Genomic DNA, 27181 nt, shown 5'->3' on the forward strand with positions numbered 1-27181 from the left:
CCAGCCCTCTGACCATCCTAGTGGCCCTCCTCTGGGCCCGCTCCAAGATATACATAGCAGTTCCACTGCTGCTGCTCCCTGATCACCACAACCACCACAAGGAATAGAGAAAAAAACCCAAACGGGTCCTTAAGGGCTATTTTTATGCTGTCACGTCAATATGATGACACGCACCCTCCCTGCTGTCACACACAGCACCATCCATCAAGCGCTTAAACATTTACCTCCTTTATGCAGTTTGTTCTCTGATGCTGTTACAATAAGTTAATCCTGCCTCTCCAGTGCTTTTGGTTCTAAACAGTGCTTCAAATTCCTTCTTAGGAATTAGGGCATTCTTCCTTTAAAAGGCAGTAGAGTCGGGCTGCAAAACAGATCCATCTGGGCTCCAAAAAGCTCCCTTGGGATGCATGTAAGCGTAACCCAAGCACTTTAGGTAACAGGAAAACAACACAAGACGCCATTGATCTCTATGACCACATATGCTATGCAGCCCATAACATCTGAATTACATGCACATGTGGCGTCTCATTCAGATATGTGACAGGAAATGCCCTTTTTAGAATATCAGGATTACAAACGAAGCAGCCAGATGAAATGGCAGCTGATCCTAAATCAGACTCCAGCAAACCCAAAAGCTGAGACTCATTTCAGCTCATCCCATTCTGTCTAAAATCATTCTTGCTGATTATCAGATGAATTCGGTCTTTCAGCATCTAACAAACAGAAGTTGCAGCTTAATTTCTTCATTTTATTACCTCAAGGACGTAAGGAAGAGGATCCCTATTGCACTGCTGTGAGACTTCACAGGCTGCAGCTATTACCAAGTCCTTTACTGCTTCTAGAATCCCAGATCAAATTTGCAGCTAAAATACTGCTCAACTTCCGCAGTCTGCTCCTGCAGCGCAAGCATAACGACTTGTTTGCTGCAAGGGGCAACTCAAAGCATTGGCTTTGGTACGTTTCATCCTTGTTCCTCAGCCAGCTGACATCAGCAACCTCCTCCAGCTGTGTCTGTGCTGCCCTGGTGGACCACGACCCCCAGACATCAGCACGTGGAAATTACATTTCCAGGAACATCTCCATCCACTCTTTGCATGCTAACTGGAAACATAACACAAAAGCCTCCCCAGTATGCACCATTCCATAACAGCACCATGTGAGTTATCACTGTTTGCTGTATAAATATGTAGACAATTCTTAAAGCATTTGGCCATAAAGTGTAATGGTTTCATGGGGAAGTACAAATTCTCTGCAGATTAAGCAGTAACACACATATGGTATATAAAATACCCTAAACATTCTAAGTCCTTGTAACAGCCAAGTAAAATATGTCAGTTTTATCTCTGAACTTTATAGCCATCTACCTTGTATGGCTGTGTTGTTTATTGTATAACTACACTGAAAAAAAAAAGACAACAAAAACTTGAAGAACACCTTCTACGTAAAACACTGTTTGATTTACAGTGATTTGCCTCAAGTTTTGTTATAAGACTGCAAATGGCTGCACTTTTATTTAACTCTGCTCCACACCTCCTAGGCAGAAAAACAATATCACAGAATCATAGAATGGCCTGTGTTGAAAAGGACCATGATGATCATTGAGTTCCAACCCCCCTGCTATGTGCAGAGTCACCAACCAGCAGACCAGGCTGCCCAGAGCCACATCCAGCCTGGCCTTGAATGCCTCCAGGGATGGGGCATCCACAGCCTCCTTGGGCAACCTGTTCAGTGCGTCACCACCCTCTGGGTGAAAAACTTCCTCCTAATATCCAACCTAAACCTCCCCTGTCCCAGTTTAAAACCATTCCCCCTTGTCCTGTCACGCTGCAGCAAACACAAGAAAATGGCAAAGCTGACTGGAAACAGGAATTTCTTGGCTTTCGTTTGTGTTTTGGACATACACGTGAAGTCTCCCACTGCATTACTCATGTGGTAACTTTTCAAAAGCAAGTCGCTGCTGTAAGGGTCAGAAACACTTCAAAGCGTGACCAGAACTGGTGCTTACATTGCTGGCTCTGCAGGGCACGGGCACAGCTGGGAGAAGCTGTCGGGTTGGAATTCCCTGCTCCCAGCCCCAGCAGTGCATCCTCACATCCTCAGCATGATGTGGGAGCAGCCCGCTCCATCCCGAGTTTATGGATACAGCAGCTGATATCACACCCACAGGTGTGAAAAAATTAACACCCTTCACGGCATCAGCACACTGCAGCTCCAGCAGAGCTTATGCTTGCGATGGGAATAAAGCAAACCTCACAGCTGGCTGCTGGATACACTGGGGAAAAAAAAAAATGAGGTAGCAAACATACAAACACTGCAGCAAGCATGGGGTAGTAGGCTACCATGTCATTAAAATGCCGTGTCTGTTTATTGGCCCAAACGCTTTGTCCCTGGAGAGTACCCAGAGCTGAGGACAAACACTGGAGTGCTGCGGAGCAAAACACCTGCTTCTCTGCACAGCCAGACAGGGATGGCCTATCTTGTTCCATATATATTGGAAGTCCAGCTGGAAGGGACCTTCAGGGATCATCTCCTCCCACTGCCTGACCACCTCAGGGCCAACCAAAAGTTACAGCACTCAATGAGGGCGTTGTCCAAATGCCTCCCACACGCTGACAGCCACAGGGCACCAGCTGCCTTGCTGTGCCGCCTCTCCCAGTGTCTGACCACCCTCATGGTGAAGGAAGTTTCCCAATGCCCGCTCTGACCCTGCCCTGGCACAGCTCTGTGCTGTTCCCTCCTGCTTTCACTTCCCGGGCGCAAAGCCCCACACCACCCTCTGCTCCCCCTCCTCAGGGTGCAGTTATGTGGCAGTTGAGCGCCATTATCCCAAACCATTCCCATCTTTGCCAGGGAATAACCACACCAACCTTCACTGATAGGTGCTGGAAATGAGCTTCCCATGCCTGGATCCATTCTACCAGCCCTTCCCTAGCACTCACATACCAACTAATTGCAAAAACCGCCTCGAAAAGACAACAAAACCACGTGTGTGACTGGTCCTGCTTAGGCAGAGCTCCCTGTGTGGCACACCGTGCTCCGGCCATGTTGTCATGGACAGGATGCCACAGTCAGCGTGGGATGGAAAAGCTCATTTCAGGGCCTCTTTCCACCAACATTACGTACCACGCCATGTGCTGGGGGCAGCGTTGGGAGCCACGTTGTGATAGTTTTACATCAGCATTTAAAGCCTCGCCATGCTGGGCTGGCCTATAGGCAGCACTGGCTCCTTCCTCAAGAGCAGCACAGCACAGCCAGCAGAGCCCTCAGACACAGCAGCACCGCTGGCAGGGCCACCATCCGCAAACACTGCACCTCTCCCTGTCACAGGGCCTGGGGACTCACACCAACACATCTCCATGGCGTTACCAAATTGGCCCATGGCGTCAGAGGTGAGCGCCGGTGACACTGCAGCAGAGGCTGAACCTTCCCACCAACATCCCGCTACATTTACTGCCGTGGGACAGACGACGGCAGAGGGGCAGTCTGACACTGAGGACAACGAGAACCCGAGCGCGGAGCCAGGCCCCGGCACGGCTTCCGATCACAGCAAAGCCCAGCACGGCTGCCTCCGTTTCTCCCTGTGAGGCACGCAGGAGGGCCGCGGCCTCCAGACGGGGAACGCGGAGCCGGCAGGGAGACGAGCGGTTCCGATGTGGGACCCCGAGGCTGCGCTCCATCCCTCAGCCGTCGCCTCGTTCCCACAGCGAGCAGCTCCGGGTGCCCCGCGGCGGGAAGAGAACGTCCCAACCCGGCACCATCCCGGAGGAGTTTAACGCAGCCGGCTGCGCTGCTAGAAACCGCGAGAGAGCCTCCAGGAATGCATCCCGCTTCCGTGCCGTACGAAAACAAACCGAGAGCCCAAACTAAGGAAGAATCAGCCCCCGCCGTCCGGCGCAACGCCCGACCCAAACACAGCGCTGGGGCCGCTCCCGGCGGCGGTTCGGGGCTCCCGGCACCCCCAGCCGCGCCTCTCCGCACCGCTCCGCCGCCAACAAACGCTTACGGACCGAAAAGCGGAGCCAAACGCTTTTCAACTCGCCCAAAACAAGAAGCCCACCCACCGGCTCGCTCTCGAAGCCCAGGCTGCACTTTCACGAACACCGAACTCCGCTTTCGGCGCAGACGCTGCCGCCCGGCCCCGACCGCCCGCGCCCCGCTGCCCCCCCCCGCCCCAGCATCGCTCCAGCGGCCCCGGCAGCAACTCCTTACCCGGCCGCCCGGGAGGGAGACGCCGCCGGCAGCAGACGCGGCAGCAGCGGCCGACACCGGCGGGGCAGGAGGCGCTGGATCCCCGCGGGCGGGGCCACGATCCGCCTCGCAGCCCCGCCCCGGCACGGCTCGGCTGGGGTCGGGTCGGGTCGGGTCAGCTGGGACTGGCGTGGCTTCGATGGGAAAGGTCGGTCCGGCGTGGCGTGGCACGGCTCGGCAAAGTTCGGCTTGACACGGCACGGCTCAGCACAGTTTGTAACGGTTCAGCATGGCTAGGTACGGTTCAGCACAGCTCAGCAAGGTTCGGCTCGGCGTGGCGCAGCTCAGCACAGCTCTGCAAGGTTTGGCTTGACACGGCATGGCACGGATTGGCATGGCTCTTAGTGGCACAGCTCAGCGTGGTTTCGCATGGGTCGGCACGGCTCAGCATGGTTAGGCACAGTTTGGCATGGCTCAAGGTAGATGCACACAGCTCAGCTTGGCCCAGCAGGGCTCAGTGTGGTTTAGCGCAGCTCAGCTCGACATGACCTAGAGCAGTTCAGTTCAGAATGGTTCAGCACAGCACATGTCAGGCTAACCTGGCGTGGCTCGGGTTGGGTTGGGATATTTCAGCTTGGCATGGAACAGGAACTGGAATGGACCCGAAACCGGAGGTGAACTCGGAAGTAGAAGTGGAACCAGAAATACAGATGTAACCAGAAGCTGCGAATCCAAAGTGGGAACTGAACCGGAAGTGAAACTGCAACTGGAAGGAGATGTGGAACCGAAAGAAAATGTGGAACTGGAAGTGGAACCAAACCCTCATTGAAGGAGTGGAGTGAACGGTGAACCAGAAGTGAACTCGGAACCAGAAGTTGAACCAGAAGTGAACTTGGAACCAGAAAAGGAACTAGAAGTACAAATGTAATGAGAGCAGACATGAAGCAGGAAGTGGAAATGTAACCGGAAGTAAAACTGCAACCGGAAGTGATCTTGGAACTGGAAGTGGAAGGGAAACCAGAAGTGAAAACGGAAGGAAACGCAGAACCGGAAGTGGAACCACAATTGGAAGTGGAAGTAAATGTGAAACCGGAATTGGAAGTGGAACCAGTAGTGAAAGTGGATTGGAGAGGAAATGAATCCAAAGCCATAAGTGGAACATGAAACCAAAAGTAGAAGATGAACCAGAAGTGGAAGTGAAACCAGAAGTGGATGTATAACCTGAACTGGAAATGGAACAGGAAGTTGGTGTGGAATCGGGAGTTAAAATGTATTGCCTGCATCATGCAGGCAGTGAGCTCTGGGCTGAGCAAGGTGGCTGCCTGAGGCCTCAACAGGTGTGCCCTGGAGATGCTGGAGTGCACAGCGGGTTGTGCATCCCCTGTCTCCGTGCACAAGCTTGTGTGGAGGCTGTTGCCGAGGCACCATGCACACCTCACAGCCTGTGGCAGAGCTGGAGCAGAGAGAGCTCCTCAAAACACAGGGCAGCTCTGTGGGTTTGGATGGTCCTTCAGTGTTCCCAGTCAATATGGGGTACTCCTCTCACCGAGTCATGCACAGATCTCCCCATTAGCCCCTCCACACACTGATCCCCATGTGCACACACAGTGTCCAGACCGTCTGAAATAAATTGCACCTAAAAAAGGAACTAAAGAAGGGGCAGCTCATGCTGCATTACCTTTGATGAGAGTGGTGTGGTTGGCGTCACAGCTCTGACTCAAGGGGAAGCTCCTGGGTTGGGGTACCAGGGCAAGAAGAGCAGCTGTTGCTCAGCAGCATGGAGGTGGGGGCCAGGCTGACCCTCCTGCCATGAATTTTTGGCAGGACACTCCATTCTTACAGCTTTATGTGGATTCTTCCCCGGCACAAAGACCAATGTTATAAACCAGCCCATGTGGGTTTTCAAGGAGCCAGCTCCATGTACACAGTTCAGACTCGCTGCTCGAACTCCACACATGAGGAGTCATAAAGGCTGTTTGTAAAAACCAAGGGGATTTCTTTATTTTGGTGCAGTGATGAGGACCTGGGACAGCACGTGGGGGCTGGCAGTGAGTTGGCCACAGCCCTTGGATGAACGGCCAGAGTGGCTGTGCTGGTCACAGAGTAGTCTTGCTCCAATTATTGGAGATGAGATGATTAATGATATATATATATATATATATATATCCACAGTGAGATTAAAGCTCTTTGCAAGTCAGTATTGTCCAACCAGTTTGTTATGCGTTCCTGGTTAGTTAGGATGGGGATGGGGGGGAAGAAGAAAGCAATAGTAAAAAGACAGAAAATAAAAGCAAGGGTTCGTTATAAGAATGCAGAGAGAGCAACCACTGCACTTGCTCAACATTCCATGAATCTGGAAGGCAACAGGGATGGGGAGTGCAACTTCTCGGTCAGTGATGGGATGTTCTGAGCAAAAAGGCAAACAACGAAAAAAGGCACAAAAGGATTCAGGCGAAAAAGGGGCAAAAGGCACAAAAAGGCAGCAGTCCTTTGTTTGCAAAGTCCTTATAAATGGTCTGGTCTTTGTGTGGTTTCACAAGGTAACAACACGTTGTGCACATTCGACACTACTGCACAGTCTTATCTACCCCTGAGCATCCAGGGTCCCTCATCTTAGGGTCACCTCGGTCCATCTCAGCAGCAGAACATGAGCTGGCATCCTCCCCTTATCTTTGTTGCCCCCGGCAACCGTGTGTAGGCAGCAGGGAGTCCTTCAGAGTCTCCCTCAGGCCTCTCAAGCAACTTCTGAGACAAAAAACTTCTTTGTATACGCTCACAGGGGTGCAACAGCATCCTCGTGCAACAGCAGGCGTTGGTTTCTGTTAAACTCAGAGGTGACGGATGCTTTGATTCAGCTGGATGGAGCAAGGGAGCAAACAGAATATTAATTGTTTGGCAAATGCTATGTTAAACTGTAATGCTTTGTACTGGAGAGCATTTCACACTTTATCATCAGGGTGGTAGGAAGCTGTTGCTGCTGCTCAGAAAAGGTGGGAAAGTGACAACAGGAGCTCTGAGCAGCAAAAGAACGAGAGTGGAGCACGTGGTCTCAGTCACATATTGGTCTGTACAACGTGCATCTCCATAGTGCTGTGACTGTGGAATGGAGTTCTACCTCTTACACTGACGTTATATGGCAAGGCGTTATGGAGAGCCGTGTGGTTGTTGTTGTAAGGAGGATCATATATTTCAATATGCGTTGTACAGAGGTGGTGAGCGTTACTTGGAGGGGGCATAAAGGTGTTTGGGCTTTATAGTGTAGGTGGGCATATCATGTAGGATTATTTACAGAGGCATGGCTTTGTCTATGTGTAGGACATGCTTAAAACACAACCTGGCATACAGAACAGTTATGGTCAGATGTGCTTATCTGCCAAGCTACTGCAGAGGAATCTATGAACTTCTTCTGAGCCAACTGGCCAAAAGAAGGCCAATATGTGTAAAGAACTTTCTGCCCAAAACACTTGAGCTGCTTGCTGTGTCATCCAGCAATTTGGATGTTACTGGTAGCCAATAATTTGATTATCTTGTGTTGTGCTTATTATAGGCAAGGTTAGGATGATTTGTGGATGTATGCTTGGGGGCACAGCTTTGTCATGTATAAATATATGGCCTGTCTCTTCTGCCTGTGTGTGCTTCTCACTGCTAGACCTTTGCCTAAGCTTGCTAATACTGAATGCAGATATTGTCGGAGAAGATAATCAGGAGTCCTTAAAAGGTTCTGGGATGTTGATCTCAAAGATCATGTGTCAGCATTTTAGACTTTGCCTGTATTAAATTACTTTATTGAGCAGGAAAAATGAGTGCTTGGTTTCCAGAAAGAAATTTTTGTGAAGACTTGATTGACAACTGTTTGAGCAGGCTTCTGCCAGCATTCTTCATGTTTTCCTTGATTCCTGTATTCTCCATGGTTCTACGTGGAACCAAACTGGGCTGTGGGGAAGGTGGATGTGTTGCTTGCACTTTTATGATATCCAAGTACGATCCCTTCCAGAAGAAAATCCTGCATCCTTTGCAATCTGACAGTGTGAAACAAAATAGGGACAGATCTAGGTTCTTGATGTGCCAGGTGTTGCTTTATGTGATTTTTTTTAATGTATGTTTCTTCCAGAACGTAAGTTGTCACTTTCAGAGTACAGACTGAGATGGCCGAGACAAGAAGGTAAGTAAACCCTTATGCCTTGAAATCTGGCATGCTTTCCCCCTGAATGTATACTTCTTCAAGCATGAGCAGTGAGAGAGTTAAGACATATGGAATAATTCTCTTATTCTGAACAATTGACACAGGAGACAATCCCTCAGCTTTGTCTTGCTCATTATGTTAATTCTTTCCTGAAGGAATATGTATACCAATAGCCAGGTCACACAAGTACTAAATAGCCTTAGAAAAAACATATTTAGAATCTCCTATGAAAACTCCTGTATTACTGGGAAACAGATTTTAGTTTGGTATCTTTGACTGTACATTACCCATCTGTTAGATGGTCAGTGAACTGACTTACTGGTAGGTCAGCTGCCACTTCCTTGGGGAACAGTTGACTTAAGCTCTCTGTCTCCTATACGTAACTGAAGGAGTCTTACTTTTCCTTAAGGTATTGAGAAGAGGTTAAAGGACATGTTGTATCCAGTGATACTAGCACCAGCATGGATCCCTATAATGAATGCTGTTCAATGCACTGACAGAGGTGGGCAAAAATGATGCAGAATACCTGCTAAGTGAGTGGGGACTCCAATATAATAATAAAGATGGTATGAGGGAAGATATCTAGATTGAAGATTGCTTTCTGTATCCATTAATGCCTCTCCCATGTAGGTAATCAAGTGATTGATACGTATAAATAAAAATCTTCTCTAATTCTTAATTTACTAGAAGATAGATTATATAGAAAGTGGCTCTTGTTGTAAATTAGCTTCAGGCCTTTCCAGGCTGGCTTTTCCAGTTAGTTGGAAGCCAGCCATGTAATTCATGTAAAATGTGTACACCTCCATGGATAGAGCCCTGTTTTACCTGGATAATTCCTACCACATCCTCAATGTCAGCAACCTGGGCTTTGTCTGAAAGACCAACTTGCCATCCAGCACAGCCTTCTGTGGCTTTGGAGGTCGCCAGGGAGTGATGATTGAGTGCTGGATGAGTGACCTTGCTCAGAAGTTTGGCCTGCCATCTGAGGAGGAGGTGCCGATCCACTGATCCATTTCAGATCAATCCTGCCCTTGAACGTGCTCTGAGAACTGAACAAAATTCTAGAAAATTATGGAGCGTAAGAACTCTCGTGTCATTTTTGCTCAACCCTTAGCAGAATCTCCAACTTGTTCTGTGACTGTCCCATTGTAACATGGATTATCTTCTGCTTCCTTAAATTCTCTCAGTAGCTTCAATTGTGTAACGCCTGTCTTACAACTGGGTATTCAGAAGAAGCCCAAAGGCACTGGGCAACTTAATCTTATTGCTAACAATCTCTTGGAAGTTCCTGGCCTTCATGTCAAATGTCCCATTTTCCCACAGATGGATTTATACCTGCGAATTCTACTGCTCTGCAGACTGAGCAGACGAGTAAAGAGAAGGAACCAATGTGCTTTTGGTGTCATCTTTTAAAAGGACCTGGTCTGCAACATTACATTTGGCATGTTCTTTATATGTCTCTTTGGGAAGGTACAGCAACTCAATCTTTATAACGAAGACCTGATTCATTTTAACCAAATATTGGAGGGGTTTACTCCATCACAATGTCAGGATGAGTGTTTGACAAGCTCTAGCTATCACATCGGGAAGAAACTAATTGGATTTCTGACTTCTGCAGTTGTCTTAGCAGCTTGAGTGATGCAAAGTTAGTCCATATATTTGCAAAACAACTTCCAAAAATTTCTTTTAGATGAATTCCTTCAGGCCCACTGTGTGAAGAAACCTCTCTCAGAGGCCTGGTATTGTAGGTAAGGCAGGAATCAGGCCTAGAATAATGTTCTTTTATAAGGGAAATGTAGCAGAGGAGAGGGGTCTTTGCTTGAATTTTTATATGTCTATCAGGGCAATTCGTGTAGGCTTTCCATCTCTTTAACATCTTTCGGAGTTGACTTATATTCACAATTGAGTATCTAATAGCCAGGCAATTGCTTCTCTAATGCCTTGGGGGGCATCTTCAATTCAGATTTGTTCTTGCAGACACTCATAAACAAAACCATTCTTTTATAAAAATTAGTGATTAACGTAGTCTATATTGCACTCAGTCTGTACTGCATTCACGTATCTCACTTCTGCTTTGATACCCAATCTGTCAGAGGGAAGCATGGCACTGAGTTGCAATGAAAGCTTTATGAGCACTCAAATGTTTTTTCCTTGCAGGCAGAATTACTTGAAAAAGAAGGATGTGTATTATTCCTACCAAATTTGGCACCAGCCCCACTGTCCCATTTCTGAACCAGGTAGGTAAATCATCTTTTCAGTGGAGGTGTTAGATTTATTGCTGCCTCTCTGACTTTCCTCTCTTTGTCCAGAAAAACAACCAAAACCAACCAAACAAACAAACAAAAAAAAACCCAAGCACAATGCAGTTAAGTTTTCACTGTTTGTATTTCCCTGTGTATTCCCTCTTCAGCAGTAGTGGAAATACTGTGATATTGAAAAATGGCCATCTTTGTTCCTGTGTTTTAACCTGATGGTTAAAACTTGATGGAGCGTCTTGATGGAGCGTCAGTGGCATTGGCAAGTTCAGGGGAATAGTGCACCTCTGTTTCAGAGGCATATTTGGGTTACTTCACCTACATTCTCAGCTGAAAATATTGGCTGAGGTTTGCCAAGTCAGCTTCTATTGAGTTGCAGACACTGAACCATATTCACCTCACTCGTACACTACTGGCTAGAGCCACTAGGTGCACCAAAGAACATTCATTCTCTGTAATTTGTAAGCGAGATGTGCTAGGCACTTCACTAGTTTGTTTATGATTAATTGGATTAATATTCCCTTTTATACGCTGCAGCTCTGGTTCATGTGCATATAGATGGCTCTGTGTCACTTAACATGTGGTGAGACTGAGATGGGTCAAGGACTTCACACCAAAATGATCCAGGTAGTAATGAGCTCGGACTTTTCCAAATGAGGCATCTTTTAAGGCAAATTACACTCAATCTGTAGCATTGCCTCAAGCAGCTTGACACTGCTGCTGGGTGCACATCTAGGGTAACAGATCGTAATTAATTCCTCCTCACTGTTTCAACAGCAGTACTGGGTTTCCAAAGTACTACTGCATCTGAGTAGGAGAATTAGAATTCTCATCTTTACTTGTATGTAGATAATGCAGGCTGTGGTTACAATCTAACCTTACAGCAATCTACTGTCATCCCATGAAAGTACAGTTTGTTTGTACATTTGAGTATATTTGTCCCATTGCATTTATCTGCATGCTTTAATGTCTTAATAGGTAAAAAGGCCTAAGAACAACCATGCTTTTTCATGGAAATAAAAGGGAAATCTAATGGGGCTTTTAATCCTCTGATACTCTTGTAATTGAGAGAACTTGGTCTCACGATAATGAAGTGAATGCCTGTTGTTTTGGCAAAAGTGTGCACATGTATTCACGTAGTGCTTGAGAACTAGCCAGAAAATTGCTAAGTTTGCCCCATATAGACACAAGGTCAACTGAGTCTCCAAGGAAAGTGAAACTTTCCACTGGAAGAGGGTGGAATTCGCTATGTGAACCCTGGCAATGTAGGCAGTGAATGATCACACTCCTCTATAGGAAGAGCCACTTGCCAATTGTTTTTCTTTGCTCTGCAGGTTGCTAACAGGTTGCTGAGAATCTCCACCTCTAACAGTTATATCAGTTAGACCGGCATGAACACTATCCCAAATACCTCCCCAACAGCTGGATCTGTCAGCGTGGACATCAATGGAATGACCATCCATGTACTGACACCAAGGTTATTAAGGCTATTGGATCATAAGCTGGGGCTCAAGAAGATGAGAACTTGCTGTGTATTTATCTATTGCTGAAGGAAAACAACTTTAAAAGGGGCTTTGCAGGCAAAGGGTATCTCACAACTGCTATAACTATCAGGGGGTGTTTGATAACAAATGGCCGTATTTTGTCCTAATATTTTTTCTTTCTCATTCAATCTTTTTGTAGTCTTAAAATTGAATCTTTGTGATTGTTCAGAATGAACAGAACAAATTATCTATTTAAATGGCTGGCTATCTTCTTAGTAGTTGACAAGATCTTAAACTTGCAGCACAATATCTTGTTACTTGCAGGTGGTTTGTGGCCTATGCCATGGAGCCAAAGACCTCTAAGTGCCATACACTTAAAGCAAATATCTTTCTGTAGCAATGGCATCATCTTGGTTGTCTCTGACATAGGGTGGAGTTACCAAGGCATCTATTTCTAGGGCATGTGACATTTCCATTGAAAAGGAGAATTTCGTTCTGCTCATTCTCAGGTTTGAAGCAAAGGGGAAGGATAACTTCAAAAGTAAAAAATGGAAGTATTTCAGGCTGGTTTTATTTTCTGCACAGCTTGATTGAGTAGACTGAATTTTAGCAAGGATTTTGTTCAGTGCTATGGGCTCACCTTGCTACACATGCTAGGGTGACCCACTGCTATCTGGTGAAGTGACTGTACAAACAAGTGGATTTAAGGTATTCTGTGAAAAGGTCTGGGAAATTCTATGCTGTACCTGGGATTCTTTTTTTCTATCAGCATTATCTGTTTTAAAGTTCTTTTCAGTTTAGATTTCTCCTACTCAGCAAGCCATCTGCTAGTGCACTTTGTTCCTTTATATATGTGCCAAAGTTCTAAAGGAAATATTGACTTAAACAGAATTTTCTTTGAGGCTTTTAAGCGTTCTTAATACTATTTGCTGTCTTTTCAAGCCTTGCAATGTTGCTTTTCTCTATTTGTTTTTAGAACACATGTCAGACTGTCTTAAAAAGACTTGAGCTGATGAAATTGTCCAATCCTAAGGGATCCTGGGACTACCAGGTAAGTTATCTGTCTCTGTCACCAGACAAATGAGCATTGTCAGACTGTTCTCACTGGCACCCCCTGAATGCAGATATCTTTCTGCATCTCATTAGCAGAGGTTTGAGGCAAGAGAGCAGGTGAAACAGACAAAGCTTGCAAGGATTCATCCCCAAAGCCTCAGTTATGACTGATCCTGGGGCCTGCCTATGATAAACTTTACCAAATAAGTCTGGAGTGGTTACCTATATGTCTGCAGATAGGTCCGGTCCTGGGCAGGAAGAAGTCTAATTGTTTTCAAATTCTTATTCACTTTGCCAGATTAAAACTTCCTATGAGACCTGTGTTAGCCTGTCAGCAGTGGGGTTGGGTTTTATAGATGAGTGAGTATTCATACTGCAGGGGCAGTTCTCATTCAGTTGCTGCATTGACTGCATCCAGGGAGATTCTGGGAGGACTTATAGCCCCAGTCCCTTTGTTGTCACTCTAATACAGGGTTATGTGTGCTTTCCTACCTAGAAACATTACACGACCTCCAAGAAATATTTAACTGCATTCAAAAAAGCAAAGGATTTGCTTCTGGATTTGTAGGAATGAGTCCATAATAGTCACCATCAGCCCTGAGATTCACTGGAAAATAAAGATGACTGAAATAGTTTTGATTGGGTTTGGGAATATAGGGCAGTTTTATCAGATTGCTATTTATAGCGCTTCATGCTTTTCATTTCTGCACGGGCTTGATGGAGGGGATGAAACATAAGAGCATTAAGATTTTGATAAGTTGCGATGTGGTGGTATTTCTTTTGACTGTTTGTGGAGAGCAATCTGATTTTGTTGTTTTTCCCTGCCTGGAATTCCTGACCTTGGCTATTCAAACTAACAAAGGGAAGCCATTCTGCTACTTCAGTTACGGTGCTGCTTGCTCTGAGGTTGGGATGGATTGCCTGACAGGTGACCACAAGATAAGGGGGCCAGCAGGGAAATGGCCCTCTGTTTGGGTAAAGGAAACATTCACAGGGAGTCAGCACTGGATGTCAGCCTGCCCCTAGCTCTATCATTGGTCCAGTGTGACCTTCTGTCCATTGCCTAATTATGGGATTTGCTTATGGGAGAGAGAGCAGCACCGTGTTAGCAGAAAGGAACAGCAATGTGTCAGAATTAAGTAAAAATAGCACTGGAATCTTTTAGAAAGGATGAAGAAGTAAGACAATTCATTAGAATCTGGCCTTATGCCCTAATGGGTTATGCTCAGGTACAGAGCATTGCCCCTGGCGGTTTGGACTCAGTCTGTGCTGGTTCCAGCCGATCTTCAGGGGAAACTGCAGTGAGTTATTCTGTTTTACATTAGGGATGAACTCAGTTTCAAAGGTAGCAGGAACAATTGGGCTTGACATAAGTTGTTGAGCACTGGCTTAAGTGTGGGTAGTGGTGATTTGAGATATTACTCCTCCTTATATGAAAGCACAGTGCACCGGTTTCACCAGCTGTGCTGATTTATTCTTTATCTCTGTCCCTCATTCATGCATTGTTATGGATGCTGGCACCAGTCTGGATCCAGACATGGATATAGGACAGGTATGTGAAGCTGTATCACTAATTTCACCATGTTAGAGATCACACTGCTCTCAGGCTTTTCTAAATGAACCATTAATCCTCTTTAGCTTGTGCATTTGCAAATTTTAACTGGGTACCCAGTGAGACATTTTAGGATGGCTATGAAAACCAGTTTGACCCACAGTTAACTGTGCAACAGGCACGGGGTTGTGAATCCAGAGGAAAACAGTGCAAAGAACTTATGTATTTTGTGCAATAACAATCACAAAGACCTTGTTCTGCAAATAAGAGTAATAAACGCAGGGATGTCTGATGTACTGAGGTGTATCATTAGACATCTGCACGTCCTTGCCTAGCCAACGCAGTACTGGTCCTCTGCTAACTCTAGGTGTCAGTATAATGCAACTCCAGTGATGCTGCCGCAGGATTTAATTCCCTCACACGAGGTGCAGAGCTCTGCTATCACTGAAATGAGACTTCTTTGAAAGTGGCGTTTTCTGAAAGAGATGTTTTCTTAGTAGTGGCCAAAGGGAAAGGGAGCGTTTGTCTTCTCAGCCTGTCAGATTGGGGCTGGGACTCAAGGTATGGGTTATATGGAGCCCACCAATGAGACAGCAATTTCTTGTGTCCTTCTATGAATTGCTGCACAAGATCTGGTGGGAAAAAGAGAAAAGGAGTTTATAAAGCTGTGAGAACATGGAGCTGGGTTAAGGAATGCTTGTGGAGAGTCCTCAGAGCAGTCAGTCAAATATCCATCTCTGTGGGCACAGAGTACAGAGCTTCCTCATATAGGGCTGTGTCTACATGCTCCTCGCAGCTGCTTTATCGATAGTTTTATCTTGCTTTATCAACAGATTCATGTCATGCACTTAACAGCACATGCATTTGTCTGTATGGGTAAACTGCTTCATCTACCAGCAAAATACAGTTACACCACACTGTGAACGCAGGAGTAGTACAAAGGTGCCAAGCTGTGCTCAACAGAAAGGTGAAGGGTTTAGAGATGAAAAGTAAGGATTTAGCCAGGAATGGAGGACTGAGAACTCTGAAGTCATCACTGTTTGTTTGTTCTTGTGCAGAAAAGAACAAACATGCATAATGAATATAACCTTGTTTGGATATTTTTATGGATAAGAGCATTTGTCCAAGGCCTTGGGCTCTTCATTGTGAAGGATCCGTGCTGCTCACCTGAAGGGAACTTGTATACTTGAGAGTCTGGGATGTACAGAATCCCCACGTTTGGAGACATCTCAGCAGGATTCTGTATGTCCTCTGTGTGATTCTTACCATCTGACCTTCAGCTAGAGCCAGGCACAGCGTCCAACCCGATGCCATGAGACACAGACATCTGAGCTCATACAGCAGTCACTCACAACAGATCTTCAGTGCTGCAGAGTCAGCTGTCTCAAAGGGAACATCTGAACCCAAGTCAGAACCCTCATTTGTTCCCGCTGTTGCTTACTGCAACTTTTTTCTCCCCTTTACAACAGCAGGAGCCAGTGATCTTTAAGCCATAGTCTTTGCATGTGTGAAAGGAAAGCCTGAGGAGCAAACTATCCCTGTGAAACTAGGCTTATAACAGAGGGACTGCAAGGCAGTAGGACTATAATGGAAGAAAACAATCCATGTTCAGGTGGCTCAACTACTGTGATTGATAGAATTTTCACATTTAATTTCTCAATCCGTGTTTCCTCTAAGAGAGAAGATTGCTGCCAGATTATAGCTATGTTGTAGATTCACATGAAGAGTAAGAGGAAGATAACGTTATCTAGATGTAACTGAAAATCCTACAGGTTTCATTTAGAGTTGCTGCAAGGATGGAAGACACTCATTGCAAGACAGTATGAAATGGCATGGTTATTGTATTGGGGTTGTTTTTACAAACAAACAAACAAAACGTGGGAGAGAATTATCACCTTATCTCCTATTCTTAGTCCAGGAAGGACTTAAAAGCACTGAACCTGGACAAACAGTCCTCAAGTGGAGATGCAAGAAGGCATGAGAGGGTTGGGCCCTACTCTGACCCCTCAGCACACACTGCTACAAAGAGGGAGATGAGGAGGAATTCTGATGTTAGCTAACCGTGATGAAGGTCTTACATATGTAACGGCAGTGGTTCAGAGGGAGATCTTAAAATGTGACCAGTAGCTGATTTATCCTAAATTAAAGAGGATTACTTTGTCTACAGCAATCCTAGGGCTATGCCAGGGACTTGATGGAATTTTAGTTGATGTGCTGATCTTGTCTTCTCTGATTAACGATGAAAACTAGAGATGCTAAGGTTTCCAACAAGATACTGATTCATTTGACACATTCAGCCTATTTCCTTCATGTCTTTCCCTCATCTTTTAAACAGCAGAGGACATCAGAGAAAGGACCTGGGAGGAATGAAATGTTACTGATTGTTGTTCCTGAGGTGATTTATACCAGCCTGGGTGAAGGAGAGGACGAGGGCAAAGCTGGGGGATGGGTTGGCTCTGGGTGCTCCCTAGGGTCAGTCTCCCACTTTAACGTTATGGCCTTGCTACCTTTTCAAGGCAACACTTAACTCCCTTACTTTCAGCAGAACTGTATATGTTTGGGAACCGTGGAAGGGTGAAAGGACCTTTGGTGGCTGGTGAGGGTGGACCAGCTCAGTGACTGAGGCTGAAGAGGACAACTGGCTGCTCGGGGCTGCCCGGCACTGTGACAGAATGCTGGGGCAGGCCTGGCCTTCTCAGAGCACAGAAGGGTTGGGAACACCATCAGCCATTTGCTAGGAGGTCTGACACACAGTGCCATCTCACTGGCTTGTGTGGAGTAGGCAGGTGCTGGGTGTGCTGCTTTGGGAGGTTGTTTCATCTGTGTGAGCAGGCTTGTCACTGAGAAGCCATTGCCAATGCTCTTGGCCCAAAAGGAAGAGAGTGCCCAGAGTACAAATAGGGAGTGCATTCAGCGCCCATGAGGATGCCCCCAAATGCTGGGTTTGCTGGAAGCTATTCAATCCACCACCATGGATGTGCAGTTTTCTAAACTTCAGTGCCATCCTGAAGCCATGTGTTTCTCCAGTGCTTGGTCCTGCATTTTGTAATGCAACTCAGCAGTGTACAGGGCCTCGATACCTTGTCTATGGCAGTGGTCAATCTCAATTCTCTCCCCTGTCAGTTGGAGCTGTGGCATGGACAAGCACACAGCATGGAGCAAGGGTCTTCAAGAGCTCATCTAATTCACAGCACTTGAATTAATGCTCTCTGAAACGGTCCCTCCAGATGGAGCATTCCTACCAGCTCTCTGTGGTGCTGCGATGGTCTGACAGCAAGCTGTGAGCAAATGGGAAAGCAGAAAGGTCCCAGCGGTAGAAATGAGCCAACTGCTGCTTCTGCTGGAGGGACAGCTCGCTGAGCAGCTGCTTGGACAGCCAGCTCTAAGTCCACAGCACGTGGTGGTCTGTGAGCTCGGGGAGATGGATGTTGGCCTTCAGCCTGGCGTGCTGCAGCAGATGGCCCAGCTCCTGCCTCAGGAAGCCAAACATCAGCACGTAGTCGTACTGAATGAGGCAGGGCAGGCACAGGCTGACAAGAGGTTTCCAGACCGTGCTGGCGTTTTGCAGTCCCATGTCTAAAGCTTCCTGGACAAAACTGCTGAAGGAAGAGCTGCTGTGCATGCTTTGCAGGTAAGCAGCGATCAGCCTCTGGAAGGGGTCCCTGACAAAGAGCACTTTGGTGTAGGACCCCATCACAGCCTCTATCGTGCTCAGGTTGAGCTTGCCCAGCTCTGTCTGCAGAGAGTGCTGCTGAGGGTAGGGAAGCGGTGCTGGGAGCGTCCCGTTTTCTTTCTCTTCCAGCTCTTCCAGCAGCTGCTGCCATCCCTCCACCCCTGTTGCTGGCACCTGGCAGTAGAGGAAGTTCAGCTTGGTGCTCATCTTCACCCTGGAGAGCAGATGAGCTCTCTCCTCCCGGCTTGTCTGGAGCATGGTGGCTTTGCCTGACTGGCTGCAGAAAGCTCTCAGGCCTTTCTTCCTGAGCTGCTGAACGTGGAGGAAGGTGTCCAGCGTCAGAGTGAAATCCTCCTCTGCTTTGGGGGCCAGGTCACCTGGGGAACACCATACAAACACAGGAGCTGAGGGAAGCCTTGCTGTGACCCTGAGCCAGCACCCCAGATGCTTGGGCAGGCTCTCTTCCAGTTAGTGCTGTTATTTCATGGGGTTAGAAGGGATGGTGGTTTCTGTTCCTGAGCTCTCTGAGCAGCTCCCTATGACTATGAGAGCTCATGGATGCCCAGACCTTGCTTTTCCCAAGCTACAGGTTTTGAGTGGTGATGGAAGCAGTAGCTTTGTGCTACAGATCTGGTTCTCTGCTGAATCTGTATTTTTGTTTTTAACTCCTCTCTTCCAGCAGAGATGAGCTTGCCAAAGAGCAAGTAGAATCAGAAGTATTCAGAGAGACCAAGGAGAGCTGAATTCATTTGTAAATATAAATACGAGCCCCTTTGGATCTGTTAAGAGTTAAACATTGGCTATTAAGCATATACCAAAATAGGAGATCATTCTCTGTAGCTAGAGGTGATTTAGGAATCCACGTGGCTTAGTTTCTTGCATCACTTTGGCATATAAAGTTCTTTTTCCTGAAGATGAAAAGGAAAAAGCAAATAAAAAGCTAAAAGCATACATGAAGAGCAAAAGCAAATAAGAGGACAGTTGACAGTTGCTTTGAGTTTGTCAAATTTCAGCTTTGCTCCTTACTTTTTATCTTCTTATTGTCAATGTGATGAGGCCGTTGCAGGCTTAAGGCTCACATCAAGGCAGAGATGAATGTGTTCCTTGCGATGTATGTTTAGTACCAGCACAGCTGCCTGGTGCAGGCATTTGGCAGCCCTGTGGGGAGCATTATTTTGATGGTTTCTCCCGGGTCCTTGGGAAGTTAAATATTTCCCTCTGGTTTGGGGATGTTTTCGGACAGGGAAGATAAGCCCTTTTCAAAACTATGGAAAACGGACTCCAGGAAAAGAATGCAGCAATGCTTGAAGCTCCCTTGAGATCAGCTTCCATGCACCCAGACCTAAAACACTTGCAAAATACAGCCATGGCTTTGCCCAGGATTGGCAGGGACTGGAGGGGGGCGTGCATTATGCAAGCAGCAGACACGTTGTCCAGTTCACCCAGCCCCCTCCAGCTTCCCCCCAGGAGCAGAGCCTCGTTCCCTCCCATTCCCCCATAGCACAGCTTTCTTCAGTTACTTCCATGAGCCCGACGCCTTGTTCCCCTCAGCCCTGAGATAAAGACCCCCTCTGGGGACATAAAGCCACAGGACCCCAGTGGTGAGAGCTGGTCCTGTGGCTTGGAGCAGCTCGGCCTCGCTGTGTGCATTACCTCCTTGGCCAGACATGGGGGTCCAGAGGAGCAGCCTCCAGGTCACGAGGGTGGCGATGCCCAGGGAGACTACAATGACGATGCGGAGAAGGAAGCGCATGGTGGAGCTTTACTGGGACCCCAATACCGAGCGGGTGCAGACATGGAGGACGGGTGTCAGGAACTTCCTGTGTTGATTTAAGGCAAAGCACGCCCAGAGCCTGGGTTAAAGTACTGTTTGGGCAGCTGTTTGGTTAAGGGGCAGGGAACACACAGCATTGCCTTCTGCTTTACATTTACAAGAATAAATCCGCTTTTTAAATCGGTGCTTGATTAGTGCCATACTGCCCATGCCACATCACTGCAGTCCCCATCGGAAAGGAGCCACACACCGGCATCCCCATGCAGAGCCAGGTGGGGGGAGGCAACCACAGATATGTCATTCTCCGTCAGCATGGCTGCTTGGTGAAATGCTGTTTGGAGTGTTGGCAGCACTGGCTATAAGGAGCTGCACACCTCGGGAGAAGGGTTGTACAGCTGAGTGTAGGGCTGCACATCCTGCCATGCACAATGTTTGTGGGTGCTTTAAAGTGGGAGCTGGGGCAGTGGGGGCACATCCAGAATCAGGTGACAGGTCCGTGCCCTTTTTGCTGGAAGCTGCTTAAATTTTGTGCCCATTCCTTGCTCTATGGGAGACAATGGGCAGAGCATGGTCCTAAAAGGGGAACGCACACAGGCGTACCTCCTCTTTCTCCCCTTCCCAAGGAAGCCTGACCTGTTGAAGACGACATCCAAGGTGAGGCTGGATGGGGCTCTGACCTGCCCGTAGTTGTCTCTGTTCATTGCAGGGGAGTTGGACCAGATGGCCTTCAAGAGTCCCTTCCAACTCAAGTGGTTCTATGATTCCATGAAGATGAATAGGAAAAGGGCTGCGGCAGTCTGGGGGTGCATTTGCCTTCTTTGGGAAAACAGAGCTGAGGTTTTCCCAACAGAGGGAGCTCTGGGATCCCCATATCTCTTGCTCAGGAGATCAGGCCTGGTGTCCCCGCAAGCTGTCCCCAAAAACTCAGAAGCACAGTACAGCCCGATGCTGTGCAGTCAGTGTGCAGGGCCAGAGAAGAAAGGCAGTCTTTTAATTCGTTTCCATCTGAAAAGGAGCATTTAAAATCAGCTGTTGTGTGCGCTCCGCCTGGTGCAATGGGTAGATATAACAGCAAGGTTTGCAGTAAGATTAAGAAACAGAAGGGCAGAAGGGACCACACGTGTTCTCTTAGCTAACAGCTGGCAGTTGCACTTGTCTTCCTGCACTAAACCACGGTGTTTCGGCAGGGACTGCCCCAGCTGCAGCCCTGGTGAACGAAAGCACTTGAGAGAAAGGCAGTTCATTTTTAAGCAGGCTTGTCATGCATGTAGTCACCAGGCAAAAGCAAAGCAACGTTCTCTGTCTGGAGAAAGTGCCCTACCTTCCTGAATGCACAAAGAGCAAGCAGCACTTGTAAAGGTTTGCTAGCATGGATCTCCTAAGAGGAGCACAGGAGACAAATGCAATTCTGCAACTGTGTGCTCACTCCTAGCTCCAAGGGTGGGTGTACGTGTCCTAGCACCACTCAGAGGCCTGCACAAAAGACATTTGGTGGCTTTCTCCTCACCAGCAGCAGACTGCACTCACAGCAGCACTGATCTTGTGTTATTCCAGCAGCTGCAGAGATGCCTCTTGCATACAACCTAGGCTGCTGTAAAGGTAGGTATGGGACAGAGAGAAGAAAGGAGCCTCTTTTCTCTCTCTCTAACTTGGGCCTGCTATTTGTATGCTTAATACAGTGATTTTTCGTCCCCGGCGTTTTCCTGTTTGTTTTGGACATTTGTTTTGGTTCTGGAAACCTTTCTCAAATGTCTGCTGACACCTCAGGTTGAAACTTAGAGCTGGGCTCTCCTCACTCATCTTCCATAGACCTCTTAGAGGTGGCCAAAAGACTTCAATCTGAAAGGCTTCCTGCCCCGTGTTGTAGAGGGCAGCATCGTTTTCAGACTGGAGTTTGAGCCAGACCAGAAAGTGCATCCCGCTATGAAGCACAGCTGTTACAGGGGAATTAGGGAATTCATTTGAAGCTTCACCTGTAAATCCTTATCTAGGAAAACTCTCACTGCTATGGATGTGAGAAAAAGGTTTCCTGATACTTCAAACAAGCGAAAGGATCACCTGAGTAAGGATTTCCAGATTTAGCCCAACCAATTGCTCAAGCTGTGTTGCCTTGGGCTCACTTTTTTTCTCATAGGACTCAAACCCTTTGGAGATATTCTTCTATGTCAATAAACATCCTTGTCCTGAGCCTTCTCACATTCCTCCCACACTTCAGGATTTTGCAGAGCATTGTTTTGTGTGACCATGACCTACCCGAAGCACTGCTCCTCCTGATGCCGGCCTTCATGGCACGCATATGTGAGCGGAGGAAGGCAGGTCCCACTGCCTGCTTGTGGGAAAGTGAGCTTTTCTAGGTGATGACAAACACTGCTGTATTCAGCAAGGGATATTTTTACCTTGGGGATAAAGGAAAAGCATATCGGAAGCCTTCTTTTTCTCCCGCTTCTTGTTTGGAAGGCTACCATTTGGAAACTCGGAGACAACATCCAAATTTTGCTCATCTCAGTGCAGCAAACTGTGTGAAGTTGGACCAGACACTGCAGAAACGTGGCAGCAGCCAGTGGAGAACAAGCTGCCCTGCTCCCAGAGCATCACTTGGAGTGGGATGAGTCTTTTGCACTTGGCCATCGGGGGAACAGACTTACTGCAGGTCACAATGCACACTCATGGGACTGCCCTAATTGCATGGGGCAGCTCAGGACAAGGTTTAGCACTTCACCACCTCGAGCTGGAGCTCTTTGACAACAGCAGCTCCTTCAGACTTCTGGCAATTTAAGAGTCATAGCCAAGAGCATCCATTTTTGGCAGCTTCAAGTATGAGTGTCTCTCAGTGGGGTGGATTTGGGATGTTTCTCTGCCTTGCTTCCACCAGACAGGGGTGCACTAGGTCTGTATCCGTATCTTCCAGAACTTGCATCCAGTGCTGCTGCTGAACCACAGGAAAGGAAAGGGGAGAGGAAAAAGTCTGTGTTGCGTTTGAGGAGTGGAGCAGGTAGGACAGTGTTTAGAGGGGTTGTACAACTCCAGCTTCCTGTTTTCCTGCAGCAGGAGCTGTGATTGTCACTTATTATTCAGCTCCTCATCCTGGGAGGAAGACAGTATCAGGCTGCTCGGGGGCAGCAGGATGTTTATGTGATAGGCTGAGTCAGGGTACTGCTTTTAGTACTCTTTGGAGCAGAGTAATTGGGGGAAACATACATTTGAGATAATATTCTTTTTTAAATAAGGGTCATAAATACCCAAAGTTCTTTGCAATTGCCATGCAGTACTGTCAGGGCCGAGTACCTTCTCTGTCTAAGGTTATTATGCAAGAATTTCACCAGGTGTCATTAACTGTTGGTAATGTAGTGATGGTTCGTGTGATTATTGATGCTAATTGACTAAACTGAGTACTGGCTGCACTTACATCAGCACTTATGGTGGTGAGGAGGGGCTGAGGCTGAACCAGGCCTGGTTTAACTGCACGCTGCTTGGCTGTAAAACAGAGAGCACGTTGGGCCTGACAAGCCTCAAAGCTTCCTGGCAAGGAGATGGTGGTGAAGAAAAACGCAAAGGTGTTGGGAAAGACATCTGGGATGTAATACTTGTAGCCAGGCTTTGCTCTTCCCGCTGCGGGCCCCAGGGATGGGGAGATGTGGGCCAAGAGGAAGGCAATGATGTGGAGCAGGGCATCTCACACATCCTGTGATCCTCCTTTCCCTGAGCCATGGCATTCCTGTCAGCCCAGTATTTCTCTCCCCATGTCAGGACTTAGAGCTGGGGCTCAAATCAGCCGCTCCCAGCACTGCTGTTGTCTGAGGTATTGGCTTTGGCCTAGCTGTGGCTGCTCCAGACTCATGCCGATGGATACTGCAGTGCAGGGGAAGAGCTGGGACTGTGAGGCTGAAACAGAGCTTTGCAGCCCTGGGGGAGGCTGCAGCAAAGCCTGGGCAATTGGCAGTTTTAGCTCTGGAATGCGCACTGAGGGATGTGCTGAGATGTCTGCCCATTGCTCCTCGCGTTTCCCAAGGGAATGATGCCAAGCTCAGCTGCTGGCTGTGAGATTTATCTTGGTGGCTGTTTGTTTCCATTCCTCCTACAGCGTCTTCTCAAATGCTCGGAGACCTTGGCCTTCACAGCCAGGCATGCCTGGGCTCCTCCACACCAGGCTTTGAGGGATGTTTTTGCTGATGGATGAGTAACATTTTTTGGGAACTTGGGAGTCTGATCCCAAATGTGTTGCTGTCCCAGAAACGGCAGGGGAAAACACATTTAAGATCTGTTTGCTTTACTTTTTTCTTTCTTTTTTTTTTTTACCCAGACAATAACCCACCGTGTATTCCCAGGTTGTTTATATTTAGATAAGGCTGTGCAGCATCCTGTGAAAGGAAAATGACACACATCTACCACTCTGGGGGCAAGACAGCGTGGGACAAGTAGACCTGACTGAAGCAAAGCACAGCCACCATACAAACTGCTGTCACTGATGCTGGGGGGTGCATCAAACACAGAATCCCCATCCCTGGGCTGGGTCTGTAGGGTGGGAGCTCTCTCCCACTTGACTGTGCAGTGGGGTGAAACCATGGGATCCTTTGCACTCCCCCTCTTATATGATGCCACCCTCCTGGAAACCAAACGCATACTTGAAATGTCTTTGTGGGAGCTTCGTGGGAGCAGCCCACTGTTGCTAGGCACAAGCAGGAAAGTTATTAAAACAAATCTTTTTTTATTATTATTTTTTAAACTACTCAGAGAGTAATTGCAGAACCCTTTGCTTGACAAGGGAGAGGTTATGTGGGGAGAAAAATGCATCACCCAGGGGCCCAGCAGCCCCTCCATAGCTGGGATGTCTTAAGGGATAGGAATACTCTTGGCACGGGGGGAAGGCAAGCACTGCTCCATCACTGCCCAGCTCTGCCCAGGAAGATCTGCCAGGTTCACCTTGGGGCAGGAGCTTTGGTACAGCATCAGAAGCTTCAGCTGCATCCAGCATCCTCCTCCCTGATCTCAACATGGGACAGGAATGTTCTCCTTGCTATTTCTTTCTTTTTTTTTTTTTTTTTTTTTTTTTTTTAATTTCCTCTGGGTTATTTTTATCAAAAAGTGAAGGAAAGAGAAACTTCTCTTCCTATTGTTTTTTTTTTTTTTACTATTATTATTATTATCATTTGGGAAGGAGGAAGAGGGGAAACGATTTTCCTCTCTCATTCAAAGCTAGCAAATGCAGCCAAAAATTACTACCTCTCCCCGTTATTTCTTTTATTGGTCCTAATTATCTGTAAATTGGGCATTTCAGTGGGCAGTCAGACTTCTAGATGCCCAACTCCAGATAGTCATAAGCCACAGCTTGTGGGGGCTTCCAGGGTCCCTGGGAGCTGCTGTTGGTTGGAACTAGAGATGGGATCCAGGGCCTTTTGTGTGATCTCATAGCATTTGTGCTGCCTTGCTTCGATTTGAATGTGAATTCTTATCTGGTGTAATCAGTGCAGTATTCAGTTGTTAGACAACTGTGATCATGTTTGGTGGGATTGCATTTGTCTCCCTGCAGGTGCTGAGGTGCATTTCATTTACAATTCTCCCAACAGGCTGTGGACAGGCAGCTGCTTCTCATCACTCTGCAGCACCACGGATCCTAAAGGCAAAGAAGTTTGAGTCTGAAAAAGCCCAAATATTTCAGCTGCGCTTATAAGCAGCGATCTGGTGTTGCACGTGCCTGCTGTTGTGCATTCAAAGGCAGGCAATGAATCATAGAGCATCCTGGGTTGAAAGGGACCCGCAAGGATCACTGACCCCAACGCTGGGCTCCGCACAGCACCGCCCAAACCCAAGCCCTATGGCTGAGAGTGGTGTTCCAACGCTGAGCTGTGGGCACTGCCACAAGAGAAACAGCTCTGACAAACCTTACATTGTGATTTTCGTGTTATTCACAAAAGCAATGCAGTGGCAACTCTGCTACGGCAGCATCACCACTCCCTTGGTGCTATTTGAGTCAACCGGTTTAATTTTTGTGGTGGGACAACCTGTTTTTAGAAAGCAGAATAGCAGCTGCAGGCTCGGTGGCCATGAGCTGGGTCAGCACAAGGGTCAGCTCCGCGGGATTTTGTGTCATCGTTTTGTGGAGAAGTGATGGGTTTCCATCCATGTGCAACTTCCCACAGCAGCAGGATGCTTCCTCCTGCTTTCAAGGCTCGGATCTTCTCTGAGGGAGGATTCAGTTGACAGAACAGAGATGTACTTTTCAAAGACAAAATAAAAGGACTTCTCCTCTTCTCGGGGAAGAACCACGGAAATGTCCCTTATATGCCACGAGGGAACTAAAGATGTGGTTTTGATGGAAATAGAAGCAGCAGGGTAGGGAGAGAGTGGGCAAATCTGTGCTCACTGCGCAGCACCAGTTGTCACTGTGTGGGAGAGCAAAAGCCCACGCCTGGTGCTGTTCGCAGGTTGGATATTAGGAAAATCTTCTCCAGAAGAGCGGTGAGGCATTGGCACAGGGAGGTGGTGGAGTCACCGTCCTTGGGTTCGGGAACCATGGACATGTGGCACTGAGGGACGTGGTCAGTGGGCACGGCGGGGATGGGTTGGCAGCTGGGCATGACAATCTTAGTGGTCTTTTCCAACCTTAATGATTGTCCTGCCCTGCAGGAGCTGTGCCAATCTGCTGGCTGAGTTTCCCTGCACCCTTCACAGGGGTTTGGTTTTTCCAGGGCGTTTCACAAAGCAGCAGAAGGATGGGAGTGTGGGAGCTGTCCTGGGGAGTGGGAAGGGTGGGAGGGATATCTCTTCCCTAGACCTTGTGTTTATCTCCTTGTTGATGAGCCAGCTCAAAGGGCAAGGATGTACCTCCTCCGAGCCTGAGGAATTTGCTGTTTTTTTGCAAACATATACCTGGGAAGGATGCAAAGCCAAATGCCACTACTAAAAATATTTAGGCAAAACAGAGAGTTTCCAAAACAGAGTTCCGGAAACACTAAATTCGGTTCTATTTTATCTGGGGAGTGGGGGGTACGACTGCTTCATACATATATTTTTTCCCCTAA

The 27181-nt window shown here is 47.5% G+C and overlaps 1 protein-coding gene and 1 long non-coding RNA gene across 14 annotated transcripts in view; one reads left to right on the forward strand and one right to left on the reverse strand.

The window, feature by feature from the left end:
- STON1 (stonin 1) overlaps positions 1-20192 on the reverse strand; it is a 37282-nt gene extending 17090 nt beyond the window's left edge. For 4 of the 10 annotated variants that reach the window (XR_006938642.1, XR_005858063.2, XM_040696679.2 and 1 more), the window contains exon 1: positions 4210-4282. The gene's annotated coding sequence lies outside the window, so the exon portion shown is untranslated. Of the gene's footprint in view, positions 1-224; positions 1373-4061; positions 4343-20041 lie in introns of those variants that run through there. The other 6 variants (XM_046938366.1, XM_046938367.1, XM_046938368.1 and 3 more) reach the window with 5 other exon arrangements.
- LOC112532054 overlaps positions 4370-27181 on the forward strand; it is a 33489-nt gene continuing 10677 nt past the window's right edge. Inside the window, exons 1-4 of one of the 4 annotated variants that reach the window (XR_006938686.1) lie at positions 4370-4485; positions 10529-10608; positions 11164-11253; positions 11961-20042. This is a non-coding gene — a long non-coding RNA (uncharacterized LOC112532054). Of the gene's footprint in view, positions 4486-10528; positions 11254-11960; positions 26619-27181 lie in introns of those variants that run through there. The other 3 variants (XR_006938684.1, XR_006938685.1, XR_005858166.2) reach the window with 3 other exon arrangements.

Source organism: Gallus gallus, chromosome 3 (genome assembly GCF_016699485.2).
Source record: "Gallus gallus isolate bGalGal1 chromosome 3, bGalGal1.mat.broiler.GRCg7b, whole genome shotgun sequence".
NCBI lineage: Eukaryota > Metazoa > Chordata > Aves > Galliformes > Phasianidae > Gallus > Gallus gallus.